General features: G+C 32.1%; 2 pseudogenes; both read right to left on the bottom strand.

Moving 5' to 3' along the window:
* Positions 1 to 1,645: 1,645 nt before the first annotated feature.
* On the bottom strand, positions 1,646 to 3,632 carry LOC133285867 (beta-galactosidase 3-like; annotated as a pseudogene).
* A 269-nt stretch (positions 3,633 to 3,901) lies between these two features.
* LOC133285866 (phytochrome A-2-like) lies at positions 3,902 to 12,566 on the bottom strand (annotated as a pseudogene).
* Between the last annotated feature and the right edge of the window lie 12,138 nt (positions 12,567 to 24,704).

The following is a 24,704-nucleotide window of genomic DNA, read 5'->3' as shown; positions in this document are numbered from 1 at the left end:
ATTATTATTCATTACTCCTTATCTTTAAGGAATACGATTCAATAAGTTCATATTAGGAGTTTGTTTAAGGAAAAAGTGTATATTCATTTTAAGAAAGGCAGATATAAATAAGTATGAGTTTTATTGGAAAAAATAAAATAAAATAAAAATATGAATCCCACCTTTTTATATCTACTTTCTCTTAAAATAACTTAAATGTATACGATTTTTCCTTTGTTTAAATACAAAATTTTTTCTTTATCTTTTGATTAATAAGAGATTTATTCTTTAAATTTTAAAAAAGGTGAAAAAAAAATTAATAGGTTTATCACTTATCAAAAGGGTTAACCAGAAAAAAAATAGATTGAGAAAATATTGACTAGATTCATTGGCCAAAATTATTTTTAATGTTTATTATTTGATCGAAATGTAAATTATTTACTGATAAATGCACTACATTCCATTATTGACATCTTTATATTCAACCCTTTAAATGATATAATTTTGAGGATGTTGAATATAATTTTATCTCTAATAATAAGAAAAACGATAAACTGATATTTTTTCTTTTCATGTTGAAAGAATTATATGGGATTCATTCCCGCGCTAAACATACCCTTAAAATTATGATTAATAAAATTTGTTATATTAATTGATCTTTGTTATTTTAATAAGTATTTTAAACATGTCTATAATTTATATAAGCTGATAGAATAATTTTAAAATCACTGTTTACTAATATATAAATTTAATTTAAAAATTTATTCATTGGCTGAGAGATTTAATTTTTTATGTAAGTATAATTTTTAATTTTTAAAAGTGTAGTGAGAAATTAGAACGAGCAAAAACTTACATATTCATTCAGGAGAATGATGTACTTACCACTAAAAAAGTTTACCACATTTACAACCAACCTAATCATTATTAATTTCCGTCAATCTAACGATTATAATTTATTGAATTTATTCTGAATTAATAATTAATTAATAAATGCAACCAAATAATTTGCAACAAATTATAATCGTTAAATTGAAGAAAATCAATGGTAATTAGGTTGGTTGTAAATGTGCTAAACTGTTTTGATGGTAAGTATATCATTTCCCATTCATTAAAGAGAATTTGATTGTTGAAAATAAACTTCATACACAATTTAATCTTTGATTTATTTAAAAGTATCAATTAACGTTTAAAATATTTAAATTATTTTCAAGTAAGTCTTAAAATACAATAGCATATCTTTCAAAAAAAAAAAAAAAAAAATACAATAGCATAAGTGTATCCAAAAAAAAAAAAAATACAATACCATTTATTTGAAAATTTAATAATTAAGTTAGACATCTAATTTAAATAAAACTAATTACAGGTTAAATAAAATATTGAAACTTCACATAAAGTGTCTCGTTCCTCAAAAGCTCAGAATTAAAAGCTTGACTTTATTTATCACATATCTGTTCCTCGGAAAACTTCACCTGCTTCCTTTGCATTTAAGAAATACAACAGAGGAGATAAGCTTCCTCTCGTTCCTCAAATTCACCTGGTATGCTTCCTTCGCATTTTCTTTTCTAAATTATTTATTTTTCACACTGTATGTACACATTGCTTTGTGGGTCTCACAATTTCTGACGGGAACAAACTTGAACTAGGGTTTTATATTTTTTAATTAAAGTTAAACTTTCGCACTGTATGTCCACATAGGCCATGGCCACTGGCCACAATCATGTTCACGAAATGCTGATCAATATGTAAGCAAATGTTTTTTTTTATACAAAAAAAATAAAAATATGTAAGCAAGTGTTTGTTCAACGTCCTCAAAAAGTCCTCAGCAAGAATAAAATATAAGCTATAAAATTAAACTGAACTTCACTGTTTGAAATTTGAAGTGTAAAATAACTACCACAATTACAAATATTACAATTCCATTTTCGTGATGCGGGTTATATCAATTGATTCCAATCCGATTACTTACCATGTGAATGAGGAAGTTTTGATTTCGAGATATGAGATTCCTACACCAGAAGAGGTACTATTTCTAAGTCTCATCTAGAGCCGTCAGCCCGGCCCGTCACGCCCTCGCCTGCGCGGGCCAGGGCCAAAAAGCCCGCATATCAAACAGCCCACACGGGCCAAAAAATCATATAACCCCATGGGTTAGGGCCAGCCCGCGGGCCAAAAATAAACTATATTTTAACAACACTTTAAGAGAAAGAAAGAAACATTAATATTGTACAAAGAAAGTAACACACCAGCACAGACACTGCTCACTGATCTCTTTACAAGTGAAATTTTTGAAGGATCTCCCCCAAGTTCCTCGAAAATAACCAACAGATTTTGAGTTGGCTTCAACCAAGATCGAGGAACATAGTACCTGAAACATTTTGTACAAAGTGTGATATAAGATATTTTGCGCCTGAGTGAGCCTTGCATATTGTATTTCACAATATGATAGCAGTTGCAGAAGCTACAATGTTAGCAATGCTTACCATCTCTGGGTTGGTAGGCCACAACCAAATTGGCACTTTGTAGGTTTAAATGAACCAGCATAGTTGCAGTAATTGCAATTGCCAGTAGCAAATGCAGTCCAGTATCTTCCAATACTCTGTCCATTAATCCATATTTGACCTTTACCCATACCCTCAATATATATGCCAATGGTTCATTTCCTTCAAGAGCATTGAAATAAGTCTGCACACATTTTACAGATAAACTTTATTTGTTTTGAAGCTAATATTTTGTTTTCAGTCAAGCGAGCACATTTCTCTTTAGTTTTACCTTATGCCATGTCAGTGGTTGATTTTTTTGTACAACTATTGCTGATTGCATCCACTGAACCGAAGAGAAATCATTTGGAGAGGCAAGATTCACGACTTCTCCTTTCAGCCCAACCTGTTTAGAAGCATTTCTTAGTAAGGCTTTCTTCTTGAAAGTAAGCCAACTTAAGCATCTCAAGTAAAAAACACTATGTAACCTGATAAGTCCATTTCTGCCAGGACAAGTCCCACTAAAATAAACTTACTTTGCACCAGAAATCCTCTAAATTCTAGAAAAGACAATAATATCAAGATCCCAGAACCAAAACTTTCTATTGCATAACATCATACGAATGCAAAGAAAAAGAAAAGAAAAAAATATCCACAGAATCATACGAATGTCAAGATCTGAGTTGTCAAGAATTTTTCCTCTTCTTTGAGTGAAAATATTACCCATTTTACAAAGGCCTCCTCACTGTAAGTCTAGAAATGATTCTATTGTGTTTTTTTTTTATAGAATTTACTTTCCTCTAGTTATGCACTCTTACACCCAACTACACCACCTTGATTTTCATATCCACCAACTACTTGCAGTTCTTTTGTGCAACCTATAAAACTGGGGAACAAGTCAGCGTCTAAATCTTAATCATTACTTTTATAAAAATCTTAAAACTAATCATTACCTTTCTTAAATATCTAAGATATTTTATATTTTATTCATTATTATTATTATTGTTATTGTTATTGTTATTGTTATTGTTATTGTTATTGTTATTATTATTAATTTTTAGAAAAATATTACATTTCTTCTCCCCTATATAAAATTTTGTCCTCAAAATTTAGACATACCTTCTAAAATATATTTCGAAATAACTTTTAATTACCTAATAACCTTGTATCTGTCATAGATCTACATATATTGTTTCATGGAATTGAGTTGGCCAGGCTCAATACTAATAATTTAAAATATGTATGACCTATGATAAAATATCAAGCAACATCTAATTTAAGTCTTTTATTTACCTGAACCTTTGTGCACTGATATCATAAAATATAATATCCTCTGCAATTTACTAGCATAGAGGATATCACATTAATTCTTAATTCTTATTCTAAATAGGAGAACGAGAATTACAGTGAAATTGTGTTAACTTTACCAAAAAATTAAAAAAAAATCAAGAAATATTTAAATCCACGCTCTCTGTATCTTTCAAAGCATTTCTCAGTATTAACTGCAACGAATGAATAGCATCCATTTCATAGTTCTTCCATGGTAAGCTCCTTACCTTCACAACTTCAAGGAAAGACTTGAATGATGATCTTGGATGCATCCTTCTACCATCATCCTTTTCACCAGGTTCATGCTTTGCACCACCCCATCGAATTTTTGCAGCAGTGTGTGAACGAAACCAGAAAACTATGTCTTTCGAAGTTATTCTAACAGCTGCCATTCCACACACAATTTCACCAAGAGGAAGAGACCCTGGGAACCCTGCATCTGACAAGCTATCTGTACTCAAACCTATGGAATCCATATGGTACTCAGAAAGCGATAAAGCTATCTCTCTTATATGGGATTCACTTGGTGTCACTCCTAATCTCCATACCTTGTTTTTATACAAGAGGGAAGCCCATCACATTTCACTAGATCCATTATATTAGGGCTCTGTGAGATAATACCTAGGGGTGCATCTGGCATTAGCATATCACACAAGGGTGTTTGGGTGCGCAAAATATTTTTCTCAATAATCTGATTTTCTAACTCTATTTCTTTGTTCACATGGATGGAAAATACTTGAGCCAGAAATTCACAAGCATACCTTAAAGGAGAGGGAACAAACCTAGGAGTAGTGTTATGGCAAACTACCAAACCCCAGAGTCTCTTTCTCTTTTGTGGCTGAACAGCATCAGAACTATCCCCATCTTCATCGTTGTCATTGACAACAATGCTTTAAAAAATGCTTTAAGAAAATTCCCCCAAACCAAAACCCTTTCAGCACCCCATTCATTTAACAGTTACACGCACACAACACAGGGTCTGCATCGCCGACGCCTTTTCTTCTTCCTAACCACGCTCTGCCTGGTGAAAATTAGAGGGAAACAGATTGCGAGACTTCAAGCATTGTGCATGTGATCCATATGCTTGGTTTGATTTATAGTAAAAGTGGTGCATTTTTGTAATTGGGGTCAGGTGAGGAATATTGTATTAAATTGGATATCTCCCTTTGTTAACTTGAGGTTCATGCATGTCTATATTTTCTTGTAAGAAGTGTCGCTTCATCCTTATAAATAAAACCTTGCTACTATGTTATTAGAGAATCTGTTTCTGTAACCTCGAAGAAAAACTCTACAGAAGGAGCTTTGGCATTTGGTTTTCTTTCATAACTCATTTTCAACTTTATCTCTTGAAAATATTGTGTGAAAATTGTGTTCTCCAAAATGTTAAGACCCAAGCAAGAGGTTAACTTTCTAGTCTTGAGCTTCAATGATGTTTCAAATAGGAACTTCTATGCATTACTAGGGGCTTTAATTGATAAATGCTTAACATCATACGAATGCAAAGAAAAAGAAAAGAAAAGAATATTCACAGAATCATACCCATCGATGATGCTGTCAAGATCTGAGTCGTCAAGAATTTTGCCTTTCCTTTGAATGAAAATATTACCCATTTTACAGAGGCCTCCTCACTGTAAGTCCAGAAATGATTCTATTGTGTTTTTTTAAAAAAAATACCTATTTAGAAAATAGGCCATAGGCTTTTTGTACATGTCTGGCCTATATTTGTTGAATGGCCGGCCTATATCATATTATTTATTTAAAATATAATAAATAAAATTAATTTTAATAATTTTGAATAATAAAATAATATTATTTTAGTTATTCTTTTAATTGTTGAATGTTTAATAGACCTAGGTCAAAGCTTTTATTTTTTAAATATAGGTCAGGCCAGACTTGTAATTTGGGGCCTACAGGCCAGGCCATACCCAATGTTTTTTTACACATACCTGACCTATTTATGCCAAAGCCTAACCTAGCCCAGCCCATTTACACCCCTACCCGCAAGGTTCTTTTTTATACAAAATAATGCTATTAATGAGTGAATGGACAAAAAGTGTCCTCCATAACACACAACGATGAATTTTTTGGGGTTGGGCCATGCATTTTCCTCCTCCATTTTGGCTTCTTCAGCACTAAATGGTAATAGATTTGCTGGGTATATTTGGGTAAGAGTTTGGTCTATATATATCTCTTAGGGGCATGAGTTCAAATTATGTTAGCTGATGTGAAGACTTTATTGGTGATTGATATATAATCTCCTGAAAATTCTTAAAGAGGTTAGAGGATCTTCCCTAACTTAAACTTTTAGCTTTAAAAAAAAAAATAGTAATAGACTCCACCAATGCATTTCTGTTTTGTTTGGGTGAATGTGTTCTGGGTTTTGGGGGAGTAAACCAATAAATTTACGAGTTTGAGGTTCTTAGCTAACTTTTCCTTCAATATTTTAAAAATCTGAAACATAAAAATGTGTGGGCTCATATGAGACCATATGAGAAGGAGAGGAAAAAAAATGGGTCTGTACGATTTTATGTATTTGTAGGAGATAATATTTATCTCATATAACATGAGAAACATTAATCCCTTTAATTATCTAATCTTGTTTATACATTATGCAAAATTATGGACCATAAATATATTCTGCCATTATTTTTTTGGTTGCTCCAAAAATTGGTTGAAGTAATTTGTGAGTCTTCTAAACTCTTCTCTCCAGCTCAGATGGTTTGGAGCCTTTTACTAGAGTGAATTTAGGGACCTAAAATCTGAAAATACACCATATAAATAGACTCTTGCCATCCTAGAGTCAATGTGCACTAATTATGGGCTTTTGTTTTTTAATGTTGTTGATTAGTGGTATTCTGATGATGACATTTGCTGAAGATAGTGGACCACAATTTTGACTCATTCTTTAGTTGGTTAACGAGAATAAAGGAAACTAGCATTCTCTTATTTGGTCCACATATCAACAAAACACATGAATTATGGCGATAAATCTTCTAATATGTGCAAGTATTATCTTTCATATTTTACACTGCATTGTATCTCAGCCTAAATAACTTACAAAATAACTCAATATTTATTTTATATCCAAACTTTATAAGGAAGAATACTCCCAATTGTATTAATAAAATATTATCATTTAAAAAATTAAAGATATAATCATAAGTTATGTTCTAGATCAGTCTTATAGGCTCAATCTACTAAACTGGCCATTATAGCACATTATGGGGCTTAAGACCCATTTGGATGAACTTTTTTTTTCCTTCAAAGAGTGCTTATTTTTAGAAAAATAAAAACACTTCTCATAAAAAATATGTTTGGATACCTGCTTTTAAAAAAGTAGTCATAAAAAAGCCAAAATCATGCTTTCTTTGGAAGATAAATTTTTTAGCTTTTAAAAAAAAGAAGTCAAAAGTCAAATATTTTTTTCAAAAAATATTTTTTTAAAAAGAATTAAATAGTTTTAACTTTTGTAAAAGCACTTTTAAAATAAGTAAGACATAAAAAATAATAATTTAGAAGCCCGTCCAAACGGGCCTTTAATCCTTGCACCTTTGAAGTGAAACAAATATTCTTTCACTATACGTGATTTCCCTTTCCTAAACACATGTGCTGCCACACTCATAGTGGAGCCCATAGGACAAAATGGTTTTTACTCACCACCATCACACTAGGGATTCTTCTACCCTTATAAATGCCAATCTCTTCCATTGAAACACATTTTTCATACTCACTCACCTATCTATTACTCTTCTTACTAGAAACATATGAGAGGCTGGGACCCATTTGCGGTATTGCAGAGCTTTGATTTATACCATTGTGTTTCTAAATCACTATTACATCGACATGTTCTATCCTTAGTGGGAAATAAATTTATTCTAACACACCAAAGATTCAAGTTTAAAAAATAAAATAAGAAAATGTATTGAACATGTGATGGAAAGATTTAAAAAAAAAATTGGTAGATATCAATTGAGGTCTAAAACCCTCACGAGCTCGACTATTCCAATTTTTATTGAGCCTTTTCACTCTTCACAGGGGTTGCAACTCTGAGGAATCGAACCCTCTATCCTTTGGATATATCAAATTTTGGGATTTAACTGAAATGTCACTAGACCAACAACTCTTGGATAAAACACCAATTTAAACTTTAAAATAAAAATGCAACACATAACAAATTAAACCAGGACACGAGACGTAAAATAAATAGTAAAAGCTCATTTTACTTCATTAACTATATAGATAGATTTCATCTCCACTATTTGTTAAATTGCTTATATTCATGTAATTAGTGGAAATAATAAGTAGTAATAAAGTAAATTTGAGTTCTCTAAAAATTTAACTGTCACTAAGGACATAACTGAGTCAAATAACCTATTAGGGACCTATGACCCGGCTTATATTAGAATGGTCTAATATATTTAGTAAAATAAAACATGCTTAGGCTTTGAAAAAAAATCTATTTAAAAAATAGGCTATAGGCCTACTTTTATAGGATTTGATCTATGAACCTACATGTCGGCTTGTATTGTATTTTTATTTTAATTAAAATACAATAAAATAATTATTTAAATAATTTTAATTAATAAAATAATATTATTTCATTATTTTTTCTTATTTTTAATAGGTATTAAAGTAGAATACCAAAAAAAAAGGTATTAAAGTATCGGTAGATTGGCTAATATGTCTTTTATTTTTTAAATATAAATAAAAAATGCGTGTAATTTAGTCTATATGAGGCTTATGGGCCAGGTCAATTCTTTTGACATGGGCCTAATTTATTTAGACAAAAAAATGCATAGCACATTTATATCTCTATTTGTCACAGAGCGAATTATTCAAAGCTTTTTATCATCAAATTTATTTTTCAAAATACAAAACAAATATTAATTATATAATATTGCGTCATCAGTTAAATCAAACATAAATATTGTAGTATTTTAAGCCTTAAACAAACTAATATAACGACAAAAATATTAATGAAATAATCTTTGGATGAATTTGAAAGAATTAGGCTGAATAATAATAATAGGAATATAGATAAAGTCCATTACTTTAAATTTTAGTAGAAAAAATGTTCCAAAAAAAAAGTTGAAAAAATTGACATTAAACTAATTAAATTAAATTTAAAATAATATTTTGAAATTTATTTTAAAAGAAATAATGTTTCATAAAGTATAGTAAAATTAATTTTAAAATATAATTATAATATATTTATTTAAAATTTTGTGATTTGTGTTCTTAATCTTTCATTTTGTTTCTTCACTTCATTAGAATTATTATTATTATTATTATAAAAATTCACATGAAACTTACATGAGATACATGAAACTTACATGAAATTTAATAACAAAGCTACCACTACATAGATACATGAAAATTACATGAAAAATTTACTATAAAAATTTACATGAGATACATGAAGCTTGCATGAGAAATTTACTATTTAATATACTAATCTCCCACCTTAGCTTCAAAGGGTTTGAATATAGTGTACATATTTTGATCATTATCATTGTCGTTATTATTATTTAATATACAGTAAAAATTTATATGAAAGTTACATGAGAAATTTACTATTTAGTATACAAATCTCTCACATATTATTATTTTTCAATATATAATAAAAATTTACATGAAATTTATATGAGATACATGATAGAAAGGATTAATATAAGAAATACTCGAACCTTACCAGTTAGACTCCATCTAATGCCTTTGGAATTCGAGAAGCAAATATTAGAAGTTCCATGGCATCTAATACAAAAAACCTAGATAGAGTAGTAAACTCCATTGGGCAAGTTGGTGGTAGAGTCACCTTAGCTCCCTCAACCAAGTCAAGCAACCAAACAATCATCAAGCAGCAACCAAGTCAAGCAACCAAACAATCATCAAGCAGCAACCAAGTCAAGCAACCAAACAATCATCAAGCAGCAAAAGGAAAGTGCATTCTCAATAAGTGTGTAATCCTAAGGAAAATATTGTGAAGTCAAAATCAATGTTATAAGACCCTGACCAGACCGGCCGGTTCAACTTGGAAACCGGTAAACCGGTCATGTGACCGGTTCGGGTACCTCAATGGATCGGAGATGCATTCCAACCGGTATGACCCATGTAATTCGGCCGGGTTTTGTTCAAACCGATGACCCGCCGGTTCACTGAGTTAGACGTTCTGACATAAACGGAGATAAAAAAAGAGAAGAAGGGGATCGTGAGCCAGCAACGAATCAGGCATGAGAATATGTTGAATGGTCTGGTCTCGTTTCAGCAATGAATCATGGCATCAAGCTCACTCTTCCTTTGCTTTGGATATTCGATTTCAAGAGCATGGGTAAGAGAAAGAGAAATAAAGTGGAGAAATGAAAAGATAAAAGAGAAAGAGGGCTATCCAGTACTTGAGCATGAGTTAGAGCAAAAAAAAATCAATAAAGCGAAAAAAAAACTAAAGCAATGAAGAGATAAAAGAGAAAGAAGAGATGAAATAATGGGTAAGAGAGAAGAGAGAGGTATGAGTGTTTTTGAAATATGTGTGATTGATGTTTCAAAGAAGGAGCGTGGGGCTCTAGGAAGTCTGCAGTTGAAAGGTTTAAAACTTTATTATTTTTTTAGTTTTGAATTTTTGAAAATAAAATTTTGTTTTTTAAAATTTTATACTTTTGTGTTTAAAAACCCGGCCCGGCCATCGACCTGGCCGAGGTCAGGGGTCACGGATTCAACCGGGAAGTCACGGGGTCACTACGCTGACCCGGTTTTATATATTAAAAAAATATAAATATATGTATCCTATATGAAAATATTAAAAAGCAAATCACCAATCATCAAAGATTCAAAATATCCTTAACATAATTCACCAATTATAACCACAAGTCAATATTACACAACATAATTATAGTATCAAGATACCAAAGTACAAAACTCATATTCTAATGATACCAAATTATCAAGATACCACAAGTCTAAGTCGTTTGGAGAGTAGAGAACGATTAAATTTAGGTTTGCAAGCATTTTTTTTTTATTTTTAATAAAACGACGTTGTTTCATGAAATTTTCTTTTTAAAAAAATGCAGTGACCCCCTTTGACCCCTTTGACCCGGGAGTCACTGAAACTCGGCCGGGTTTTGGGGGTCGGAGGGATCGATGTGCATATAGGGTCCAACTTGTGACCCCAACCCTCAGAGGGGAGGGGTCAGGGTTGACCCGGGGGGTGGGGTGGAGTTTTAAAACACTGCTTTCTAGGTGAGCCTCTATTGGTATCATTACGATGGATAATTTGAATTGGAATCAATCCAACATTTGAATTCTCTACATTTATTTATATCGTTAATTTATTTATTTGTTTACAGCTCATTCAAAAATTTAATAAAACAATTAAATAATTAATAAATATAATATATTAATTATTAAAATGTATTAAGCCATATTTGGTTTTTTTTAGAATTTTGTATAAATTATAAATATGTACACATTAATCCGGTTTAAAAGGTTGAACCAATGACCCACTGGTTGAACCAGTAACCCACTGACCCGGTACCCCGACCGAGTCATAGACCGGCCGAATTTTATAACATTGGTCAAAATGACAATATCAAAACTTTAATAAGCTAGAAAAAGCATTTAAGTGCAACTGAACTTATAGCATAACTACATAAACTTAAGTAAACATTAGACATAGAAGAACATATAATCCTCATAGGTACAATATGATACACTTATCCTTTTAAGCAATCACACACGAGTCTTGTTTGCTTTATATTGATGTAATGGATTATTTCCTTTGAATTTTTTTTGGTTAAATTGATGGATATTATCAATTTTGTTTCTTTTTTTATTAAGTTAATGAATATAAAATGTAATATACATTATATCTATATATATATATATATATTAAAAATATTATTTAATATTAAAACTCATCTCAACATGTCAAAATTTAGATTTTTTTAGAATTAATGTGTCGGAATGTCATACGGTATCATGTCATGTGTCATGTGAGGTGTTGGTGTTATATAACTATTAACCCTAATAATTTGCTGAAATACCAACATATGTACCATAAAGTAATTATTTTTATGAAAGCAAAGACAATTAGTAATATTCTCCTTAGTTCCTCACCAATCCAGATAATAAAAAAAAAACTAGACTGAAATATCATCAACAAGTGAATTTCAAACAAACTAAATACACAACCGAATGTTACTCTAAAAGAAAATGAGAATTATAAGCTCGCCCATCATTAGCTGGATTATTGTAAAAAAAGCATGATCAGGAAGAAACTGATGTGAAAAGGGCCCAAAATGCTAGTCTTTTCAAGAGCACGCCCATTGATATGAATACCATTGGGAATCCACCACTTATAACCCACAAGGGACAATGGGAAACCTAACCAAAAATTAGGGTGAACCACATACATAATCCTTACTGAATGGTACACCTAACAGAAACTAATGCATCCCATGCGTCTCCATCAGTCTCCCATGCATCTTAATTCGTCTTCCACGCGTATGCATTTCATTACCAGCTTCAAGACAATAGATAATCCTTCATCCATTTGGGTTGCGTCTTATTTCTCTTAGACTACCTGCTTTTTGGGCTAGGCCGGTAGTTGACGTACTCTTCTTGGGCCTCTTCATTAAGAGTTGGATCTTCCTCATTAATATCTTGTCCTTCAATATCTTCCATAACACCCTCTCCATGGAACGGTGCTTCGATAAGAATCTTAGCCACGGTTTCGGTGGTCGAAACAATTAAGGAAGATTTTTTTATGAGGATGTCCTCCACGCGCATGATGAGGGCAAGAAAATGGAGAACATAGGGGACAAAGATTTGGGATCCCAGATGAAAACAGTGGTGACGCAGGCAAAAAAAGCTATGCATTTTGTTCGAATTGGTCGGCATAACATTGCAAAAGTATTTTTTGAAAATTTGGGTATTACGGTCAAAGTCCCATAAAATTAATCACATATAACTAGAAAATGTCAAATCAGTTACGTACACAAAGACTATAAAGAAAAGAAAAAAATGCGATTGATTTCTAACAAATAAATAAAGCCTTGGCCCTTTAATTAATTTGACCTTAGTTCGATATACAATTGTAAGAAAAAGGTAAAAACCAAAATTGTCATTTATTTAATTAATCTTATGAAAAAAATACTAATCAAATACTCTTTTGGTTTGGTTGCAGCTCCCACGTCTTTTAGAAGAAACAAATGGATGAAGGATTATTTATTGTCTTCAAACTGGGAATGAAGACTAACGCAGACGCGTGGGATGCATTAATTTCTGTTAGGGGTACCATTCAGTACCTCTGTCCGAGGAGAGGTACCCTTCTTAACCGTAAAGGACTGTACTAAAAATTTGCAGATCTGGATCATTTCATGTAAAAATTAATTCACGTGATCACGTGAAAAATCATAATCATACAAAAGTGGATCAACGGAAATAAAGGAAGAGAGAGAAATAATGTTAAAATAGGTAGTTACAAAATTATAACTGTTAATTTACCTTTTTATGATTATAATCTTCTACATGATTATATCATATATTTTTTTCTACGATCCATTTCCAAAATCTGCTGCCATGTATTCAATTGAAAAGGGTTTTTATACAAGTCTCGCGCTCAAAACAAAAATAACGTAGAGCACAGTGATGCACCAAAATATACACTCACATAATTGTTGAGATATTCAAGTGTGATGAGTCTCACATTGGTTGGTAATGAGCTAAGTGAAGAGTATATAAGTGAAAGTACCCATGAACCCAATGCCTTAAAGTTTTGTGTTGAGACGTGGTGTCGAATCCACTTGCTACGGTTGGTGTAGCCTTAGCTCATTGGTGGTGGCTCCTCGCCACGAGCTTCTCCTGGACCAGCTTGACATTGGAGTCTGAGGGAACGAATTTCCCAACAGTGGTATCAGAGCCGGATTGGGCTCGAGCTAGCCTAGTGATTGGCTAGGAGGCGGGTCGAGTACTTTGCGCTTCGGGTACTCGATTGAGGGGGAGCATACCAATGGTGGGTTTCACACTTGAGGGAGAGATTGTTGAGATATTCAGGTGTGATGAGTCCCACATTGGTTGGTAATGAGCTAAGTGAAGAGTATATAAGTGAAAGGACCCATGAACCCAGTGCCTTAAAGTTTTGGGTTGAGACGTGGTGTCGGATCCACTTGCTACGGTTGGTGTAGCCTTAGCTCATTGGTGGTGGCTCCCCGCCACGGGCTTCCCCTGGACCCGCTTGACATTGGAATTTGAGGGAACGAATTTCCTAACAATAATTCTAATAGAAGTTGGTACCCTCAACAGAAACTAATGCATCCCACACATCTCCATTTTCAAAATTATCCAAACAGAACTGGAATCAAACCAATCTATTTTTCAAAAATCGGTTCTAAAAAAAATTTGTCTTTTACCATCCAAAATAATTCTGATATCCAATCCTAATTTGCAATTGGATATAGATAGTTACGGCATCGAACCATTTTCGTTAAATTGTCATTGGATTCGAAATTTTTATCCCGTAACTCGTGAGCATGAACCTTAACTGCCAGTCATCGTTTCTCTCTCCTGCTTACTCCTCCTTTTCAGAGACGCCCATTGACTCTCGCTTCCTTTCCGTTTTCTAGTTGACGTGTCTAATGAATTTGTGGCGGTAAGTTCCGTTTCATCACACCCTTTCGTTTATTGTTACACATGCGAGTGAGTTCCTCTTTTTGAGCATCGAAATCTCATTGAAATCGGGATTTAGAAAGTGTATTTCTTTGTGCGGATAAGATTTTTCCTAACTTAGTTTTGATGACTATGAAAAAGTTATTCATTATGAGTATTATTTTGAGCAGAATTTGTGTTATTGAGCTTGTCTATTTGATTTAATTGAATGTTGAATGGCCTTGCTTGTGAGGAGTTATTATAATGAAGGCTCTTATTTAATTGGAAAACCAATATATCTGCGTGTGTCTTTTTGTGAGCGAGATTTGGATTTGATTTTTCTGTGATTTAAAATTGGTTTTAAACTAAAACCGGTTTTGAACCGTAAATCAATTTTGGAACTAGTTTTGAAAAATCAAAAATCAATTTTTAAAAAGAAAACTGATTCCCAAATCAATTAAAATCAATTCAATTCGATTTTTATTATAAATGAAACCAAACCGCTCTATGTATACAGTATACACACCCCCATTTGCCTTCAATTTTATGTTTTTACGCGTAGTAATCTGTTATCTCTTGCAGCGTCACATCTATAGACTATCATGAACGTACAAATTCAAGATATAATTATTGACATTCTCAATGATGATCCCATACTTATATGATTTGTAGAAACTTTTATATAATAAAATTATGGGGTTTGCATTTGTCATTTAACATGACACAATAAACTTTCTTACACACACAACCTTTTGTGGGCCTCACACTTTTTGAAGAAAAAAGAAAAAGAAAAAATTATGGCACGCAAAACGAATCTCTATAACATTACACAATCACTTTACCTACAATATAAATCTTATAAAACCCTAAAATTATATTTTAGTTATTAAAAGATATACTTTTTTAATAATTTAGAGGAGTGTGTGTATATTATAGCAAGGATTGGTTTGGTGGAAATTTTGTGGTGTTTATATTTTTCGATTGTATGAGCATTTGAATGAAATTTCTCTACAATAAAAGTTTCATGAGCTCATATACAATTCGTGTAAAATTTAACAAAGAGTATTATTGAATTGTAGAATTAACAAATTTCGTGTAGAATCGGAAGTAATATAAGTAACGGTTCCTAGTATTATTAGGAAATATTTATTTAATTTCCACGTATCTCATATTTATAAAAATGTTGATGTTGATGCATTATATTAATATCATTAATATAAATAAAATAAAAACAAAAAAATATAAAAAATTATAATATTATTTAAATATTTGTTTTTTGGATCCTCTATATAAATGGTCCTTGGAGAAGTACATAAAAAACTCACGAAAAGGGAAGAAAAGGCAATAGAAATTAAAGGGTGTACATGATGATGAGTTGCAGAATTTGAAATTCATATTCTCATATCGCATTTCTTATGACTCTAACAAAAAGCTGTCTAAAGTCGATTTTCCCAAATAGTGTTATCATTAGAATTTATAAGATCAAGATTAAACGAATTTTTTAATATATAACTGAATCATATTTTTTGGATATTTTAATAATATTTATTTTATAGTAATTACATATATATATATATATATTAATCTAACTAAAAAAGAATAAACTTTGATATTTAAAAAAAAATAGAAGATATAAAAGGTCAAAGAAAAATGTAAAAATTAGAAAGATTGAAAAACATTAAAAAGGTCAAAAACCAAAAAAGTTGTTAGATAAGAAATTAAAAATTAAAGTATTGCCACGTGGCGATACTAAAAAAACTTTATATAAAGAGATAGAAACAGATCACAAAGATAAAAAAAGAGACGTGGGTTTAATTGTTTAGCCGTTTAAGAAGGTCTAATTAAAGTTTAACTTTGCGGAAACCCATAACAGATTTTAAAAAAAACAGTTAAAAATTAACTTGTGAGCTGTAAATAATTATAACGTGTAAAAGAAATTACAAATTCACTTTTCTGTATCGGTTGATTCATATAATTCTCTATTGTAGTTACCTCTTATTTATAAAAAAATAAAATAAAAATGATGTAATGCCAAATTCACACGAAAGGATTTCATGGATGCGGCATGAACAGTGTGACACTTTATCAAACAACACAAAACATAACAAATAGAAATTAAAAAGAGAAAATCACCGAAATTTAAGCCAACTAGTTATAAGCATTTTAGTGAACTGGTTTTCTTACTAATTATTTCCCATGCTAAAATAATCAATGCTATTTGCAAACTTATTTCTTTAATTAAGTAATCAAATAGTTATTTTTATTTGATTCTAACAATTTAAAATATAATTAAGTTATATGGGAGAGTCAAACTCCCTTGTTTTTCTCATCTCTCATTCTCAGCGTGGCTTTGGCTTTCTCTATATTCATGTATGTTAAGTAGCTCATAAGGGAAAATGACCAAGAAGAATGAAGAGCATGAGTTTGCATAATTTTGGATAATAGCTATAGAATGTCCAAGAAAAGGCCATGCAGATTGGGTGGCGCATGCAAGGCGATATGACAAGTGACATGACTCAGACACAACAAGTAGCTTAGGCACAAGTTAGTGATTCACTTCATATAGAGGGAGAAGATTGTTTTGGGATGGGACCATGGTAGTTCCTCTCAAAAATAGAAAAAAAAAATGGAGGAAAAAAGAAAAAGATAGAAAAAGAAGAAAAAATTTTATTTATAAAAAAAGATCACTGAATAAATGGTGAGTCTGAAGCATGCTAAATTTTTTCCAATAGAGGAGGAGCTTATTGGCTAGATTTTTCAACCTCCGCCCCAAAATAATACAATTCATTATAGCTATAACTTTATTTTAAAAAACTGCATTGGCGAACCGTGTAAGTGAGTTCTAGCCTTCTATTCTAGGACCAATTCTAGTAATTTGGGACCAATTCTTTGCTTTTCTTACTTTAGCGTTTTATAAGTAATGAATTAACCAGTGATGTGATTGATTCTGAGATCCCACTTTAAACTGGTCGGTTCAATTTCTAAAACTGTAAATTAATCTTATATGATATCACTAGAAATGTCAAATCAGTTACACAAACACTAAAAAGAAAAAAAAAAACTATTGATTTCTATCAAATTATAATTAATGGGCATTTGACCCTTTAATAGATGAATTTAATGTTTTTTTATTTATTTTTTACACAAATATAAAAGTATATGTGATTTATATGAGTTTTATATATTTCTATATATATATATATATAGAAGATAAATTTATTTCTTACAACATAAGAAATAATAAAACAATAATTGATTTGACCTTAATTCAATATACAATTGTAAGAATAGCTAAAAACCAAATATTGATTGAAATTGTCATTAATTTAATTCTACGAAAAAAAATATTTATTGCATCCATCTTCTAGAAGCAATAATATAAAAGAGATATGATTTTGTGTTCGGAACAGTGACCAAAATGTCACTGTTTATTGACTTTTTTTTCCTCTAAATGCCATGCGAATAATATTATTTCCCAATATGTCACGCAGGCAAGTTTGCTACAGTGCCCAGCGAACTTGATTTGCTGACGTGACACGTTTCTGATGGACAACAAGTTCGCTCCTCCCAGTAGCGTACTATGTTGCAATAAATGCTGAGACATTGGAGAAGTTCGCTGCCACACGCAGCGAACTAGGTGTGCCACGTGTCTGACATGCACAAAGTTCGCTGAAGGTCCAAGCGAACGTGGCACAATCTCGTTACCTGATCAGAATTAATGTACCAATCACAATTAAAAAAAGAAGAAAAATGGCTATTTAATTAATATATCAATCAAATTAATGTATCAATCATCAATCACAATTAATGTACCAATCAATAATCACAATTAATGTACCAATGAGAATAACTTTTGATTGTACCAATCACAATTAGTATATCAATCATCAATCACTTCAGAGGGCCATAACTTTTGATTCAGATATCCAAATTAGATATTTTTTAATTTATTTCATATAACTTTTCATGATTTACTCAATGACACCTCATTTGACATATTTTATCTCTCACAAACATCGTTCGAATTTGTGACAATGGTATAACAAACAATTAATGTACCAATCAAAATTAATTATGATTGGTACATTAATTGTGATTCGTGATTGGTATATTAATTATGATCAAAATTAATTGTGATTGGTGATTGATACATTAATTGTGATTAGTACATTAATTAAATGGGGCAGATTATATTTACAAACTTTTTTGTTTACAAACTCTTACAAACTACACTAAGTACGACCGGTCCTACTTTAATCATGAAGTGTACGACCGGTCGTACTTAGTGTAATTTGCAAAAAAAGTTTGTAAACGGATCATATCCCTAATTAAATAGTTATTTTTTTTCGTTTTCTTTTTTTGATTGTGATTGGTACATTAATTCCAACCGGGCAACGAGATGACACGAAGTTCGCTACCCTTGGTAGCGAACTTCGTTGAGTCAACTTTTTCTACGACAATGTGCCACGTGTCACGAAATCATTGGCTACCAAGTTTGCTACCAATGGTAGCGAACTTAAACTTGTGACAGTCAGTTTTTTCTGCAAAAGTGTGTCACGTGTCAAGAAATTAATTTGATAAATTTTACTCTTCGCGTGATATTTAAATAAAAAAGTCAGTGAAGAATGACACATTGATGACTGCTGTCTTGTGTTCAATCTCCCAAATGATTTGACTTTTACTAGGACTCTTTACCTACATTAATTTTTATTTTTTAATAAATAAAGGATGAAACATTTTAGGTACATATCGTCTAACCCCTACCAACTTACCTATCTGCACACACACCGCATGCTATGCCTTCAACTGTACACCTTTATTATTGTGCATAGTAATGTATCACACCTTACCATGTCTTTTCTATAGACCACTACGAACGTACACATTCAACACATAATTACTAAACCATTTGTTAGACATTTCCGAGAAGGATCACACACTTATGATTTGTAGAAATTTTATATAATAAAATTATATTTTAGTTATTACAAGATACACTTATTAAAATTTAATATTTTTATAAACGATATATATATAGAGAGAGAGAGAGAACGGTGTGTGTATATTATAGCAAGGACTGGTTTGATGGAAATTTTGTGGTGTTTTTATTTTTCGATAGGTATGAGCATTTAAATGAATTTTCTGTACGATAAAAGTTTCGTAAGTTCAATACAATACGTGTAAAATTTAACAAAAAAATATTGAACTGTAGAATTAACTAATTTAGTATACAATCGGAAATAATATAAGTAACGGTTCCTGATATTATTAGAAAATATTTATTTAATTACCAAGTTATCTCATATTTATAAAAATGTTGATGTTGATGCATGATGCTGTTGGAATTTATATATATATATATATAAAAATTGTATAGACAATCTATTGGTTATGAATAAGAAGTTTGATAGTGAAAAGGTGTGTCTTTTCGTCGACAAACAGATGTATCTTTTCATCTTAAACGATGTGTTGTTTCATCCTAACAGACATGTTGTTTCATCCTAACGGACATGTTGTTTCATCCTTGAATGGGTGTCTTTTCGTGTTGAATGAATGTGTCTTTTCGTGTCGAACGAATGTGTCTTTTCGTGTCGAACGAATGTGTCTTTTCGTGTCCAACGGATGTGTTGTTTCGTCGTCGAATAGGTGCCTTTTGGAACGTGACTTTACGTTGTCTATAAATAGACACTGACACCTTCAGAAAATGGATCCAATTTTTCTGCACTGAAACTCTGCCGGAATTTTTCTCCTTCCGGTTTTGCATGTTCCTTTTCATACTCCGGTGTGATTTCCTCTGGCATTTTGTTGTGTTCGTTTGGGCTGTTGACTGGTAGTGCCGCCACTCTTCAGACGAAATCCGTTCTATCCTGGGAGACAAGTGTCCATCAACCTTTGGCATCGATGAGGGGGCAAATTGTCTTAAGGAGACACGTTCTGTGGGCTCGGATTTTTATTCCTCTGATACTGCATATCATTATCATTCTGTCTCATATATCTGACAAGTAAGTCTGTTCTTATTTTATTTATAATTGCACAGTGATAATTCTGATCATCTACCCTTTCTGTTCTTTACATGGGTTCAAACCTCTAGTGATTTAATATCACTCACTGTCTTCAATAACAATCTTAAGACAATTTGGTGTTTTGAACCTGTGATGAGTATATTTTATATTTTATACTGTTTTCATTTATTGAATAATTAAAAGATTAATTTGTGTGATTGATTGGAGTTTCTGTTTGTGTAATAGAAATTCGATTTCTAATCTGTGTTGAAAAAAAAATTCTTAATTTTATATATTATTTCCTTCTCGGTAATCGTGCATTGATATTGTCATTCAATGTATTCATGAGTTCCTGTATCGATAATTGTTTTTCGATTTTTGTGTTGGAAATAATAATTTTGTTTGGATAAAAATAAAAATTAATAATAATAATACGATGCACGTATACTGATTAAGGCATAGCATGGGAAGTTTGTGTACTATGTCTGTGTAAAGGCTGTTACTTAAAAGTAACATTGGTTTGAATTTATGGTTAATAGTAACCATTGCAACATACTATTTTGTTTGGTTTTGCAATTGGAAAACGTCAAAACCTCGGTAGTTGTGCATAGAAAGTTTATATGAACCTGTCTCATCAATTGCTTGATGTTTTTCATTTGAGAAAAATGGTTATGAGGCTTCTATGGTATTTTGAATTCACGGTTACTGAGGAATGTAGAATTGTTTGTGATATATGATACAATATTCTTTTATATGAAAGCCGAACCTAGAATAAATTCAATGATGAAAGCCAACCCAAGCCATGCTTTCTTTTATATTCATTGCAAAGGTACCCATGCATTTATTGTTGTGTGCCTAATACACAGTGGCATTTTTTTTAATGCGTGCAAACACAAACTTCACTGTGACACATTAACAATTCATGTATTGTGTTTGATTTGTTTTTGAGAAAAGTACAATCCATGTAGTGTAGTTTGGTATCGTGAAATAGATTGCGTCTTTGCAAGTCTGATTTCAACAGTTGCAGACATCTCTCTTAGAAACGGTTTCTTGTTTTTTTTTTATAACCCTTAGCGGCTATTTCATTGAATTTTTTCTATAAAAAAAAAAAATACCCAGATTGGTGCGGGTTTTATTCCAATGAATGTCATTGGGCTTTTGAATATATATATTTAAGTAATGCCATCGTTTGAATAGAATGAGATTTTATGCAATGTCATATGATGAGTTTTTTGTAATGTTATATGTGAATATGGTTACTTTACATCTCGGTTTTTGTGTGATGAACACAAACCAAATGTTACTTTGCATCTCGTGTGATACATATTGCTTTTGAATATCACTTTTGTGCTGGCCGATTGTGTGTTAATGAATTGTGGCTCTCTTATAATCTACATGCTTTGATGGTTGAGCACGAATGCACATATCGGTTTTTGTTTTGGTCTTCGTGTTTCAAATTTTTATGTTCAAACACATATTTCTATTGAGTAACCATTTCCATGATCTGATGCAATGGTACATGATCGACTTGGGGAATTATATGGCATTTTATATTGAATATGTGATTAATATAAATGTGCGTTTTTGAGAATATGTATTGTCTGTACATTGTATTCAATACATGATAGTTATGTTTTGCATGGAAGAAAAATAACTTTGAGAATGCAAAATGTTAAATCTTAAAATTTTGTGTGTTTGCAAAATATTTGCATTTTGGAATTAAAGTATGATAAATTTCTTGATGACCAAAGTGGTCAAATATTTGAGTTGATTCAATTCCAAATTATATGTTTTATTTCAAATATCATAAATGATGTGATGATTGTGTATCATTTTAAAGGTTAAATTGAAATTTATTATTCGATATATGTGTTATAGTCGAATAATGTTAATTCGAAAGTTTAAAGGTATTAAGGAGCAATCGAGGGAGAGATTATGATGTCCTTTTTGAGGAATTTTGTTTAGAGTTTGGTACTATATATCAAACGATTGCTCCTTATGGTGCTGCAATTTAATGTGATTGCGTATGAAGAACCAGATATTAAATAAAATGATGTTGTTGATGTCTGGTTTATGGGGGAAAGTCATTTAATGACAAATTATATAACCAGTAAAGTACCCCACAAGAAAATTAAGAACATCCCCTATGTAATATGGAAAGGTAGGGAGCCTACCTTGAATTATCTTGAAATGTGGGGGTGTTTGACAAAGAGCATACCATACGATATATGGAAAAGAAAGAAGCCATCCCTGAAATACTTTAAAGTGTGGGGGTGTTTGGCTAAGGTTGCGGTTCCTAAACCTAAAAGGTTGAAAATCGGACCTAAAACCGTGAATTGTGTATTCATCGATTATGCACTTAATAGTAGTGCTTATCGGTTTCTAGTTTGTAAATCTGATGTCTCAGATATACATGTTAATACGGTTATTGAGTCAAGGGAAGTCACTTTCTTTGAAGACGTATTTCCGTATAAGAAAATACATGAATCAAGTGGTAATAATGATGATCAGGTTGTGATACCTAGGGATGCTACAACTGATACTGATCCTGTAAAGGATGTAGAAGATGAACCTAGACGTAGCAAGAGGCAAAGGACCGCCACATCCTTTGGACCTGATTTTATGACATATTTATTAGAAACTGAGCCTCGGACGTTTAAGGAAGCTATAATGTCCCCGGAAGGACCATTCTGGGAAGATGCTATCAATAGTGAGATAGAGTCTATCTTGTCCAACCACACTTGGGAATTGGTAAATCTTCCTCCTGGCAATAAGCCTTTAGAAAGTAAGTGGGTGTTCAAAAGAAAAATGAAAGAGAATGGCACTATTGATAAATATAAAGCAAGGCTTGTGGTAATAGGCTACAAGCAACGTGAAGGTCTCGACTATTTCGATACTTATTCACCTGTTACAAGGATCACATCCATCAGGATGTTGATCGCGGTAGCTACATTAAATTGATTAGAAATACATCAAATGGATGTTAAAATCGCCTTCTTAAATGGCGACCTGGAAGAAGAGATATATTTAGAACAACCTGAAGGTTTTGTTGTTCCAGGACAAGAACGGAAAGTTTGTCGCTTAATAAAATCCCTTTACGGGTTAAAGAAAGCTCCAAAACAATGGCATGAGAAATTTGACAAAGTTATGTTGTCAAATGGATTTCGAATTAATGAATGTGACAAATGTGTCTATGTTCGAAATACTGAAAAAGGTCTTGCCATTGTCTGTCTTTATGTAGACGACATGTTGATCATGGGTAGTAATAATCAAATGATTAAAGCTACTAAACAGTTACTTAATAGTAAGTTTGATATGAAAGATATGGGGATAGCAGACGTTATCCTAGGTATTAAAATCCATAGAACATCTGCAGGGTTGGCCTTATCACAGGCTCACTATATAGCTAAGGTTCTTGAGAAATTCAAAAGTTTGAATATAACTCCTGTGAGGAACCCTGTCGATTGTAATCTTAGTTTACTAAAGAACACTGGTAAAGCTACAGCACAAAAGCTATATGCTCAAGTGTTGGGAAGCCTGATGTATGTTATGAACTGCACCAGACCTGATATTGCTTATGCAGTAAGTCTGTTAAGTCGCTTTACCAGTAATCCAAATGAGAATCATTGGAAAGCTATGGTAAGAGTTTTGAGATACTTGAAGTATACTCAGAATTATGCTTTGCATTACGAGAAATACCCCGCGGTTATAGAAGGGTATTGTGATGCAAATTGGATCACCGGCTCTAACGACACTAGATCCACAAGTGGATATGTGTTCACCCTTGGTGGAGGTGCTGTGTCTTGGAAATCGTCCAAGCAAACCTGCATTGCAAGGTCAACCATGGAAGAAGAATTTATTGCTTTAGATAAGGCCGGTGAAGAAGCCGAATGGCTTCGTAATTTTATTGAGGATGTTCCTAATTGGCCAAGACCGGTACCATCTGTATGCATACATTGTGATAGCCAAGCAGCTATTGGAAGGGCCAAGAACGTCATGTATAACGGTAAGTCTAGACACATACGTCGAAGACATGATACCGTTAGACAACTACTCTCGAATGGAATCATTTCAATTGACTATGTTAAGTCTAAGGAGAACATAGCGGATCCGTTAACCAAAGGGATTCCGAGAGAGTTGGTTGAAAATTTGTCGAAAGGAATGGGTTTAAGGCCTATCAATTGTTGAGCATTGCGGTAAATCTACCTAGAAGAGTGGAGATCCCATGAACTAGGTTCAAAGAGACAACTAAGTGATGGTCGACTGTTTAAACACTGTG

The sequence above is a fragment of the Gastrolobium bilobum genome, unplaced genomic scaffold (genome assembly GCF_033153095.1).
Source record: "Gastrolobium bilobum isolate Gb01-03AN ecotype WA unplaced genomic scaffold, APGP_CSIRO_Gbil_v1 utg1530, whole genome shotgun sequence".
Lineage (NCBI taxonomy): Eukaryota > Viridiplantae > Streptophyta > Magnoliopsida > Fabales > Fabaceae > Gastrolobium > Gastrolobium bilobum.
The sequence above is the reverse complement of the archived record's forward strand: the minus strand, read 5'-3'. Positions and strand labels throughout refer to the sequence as shown.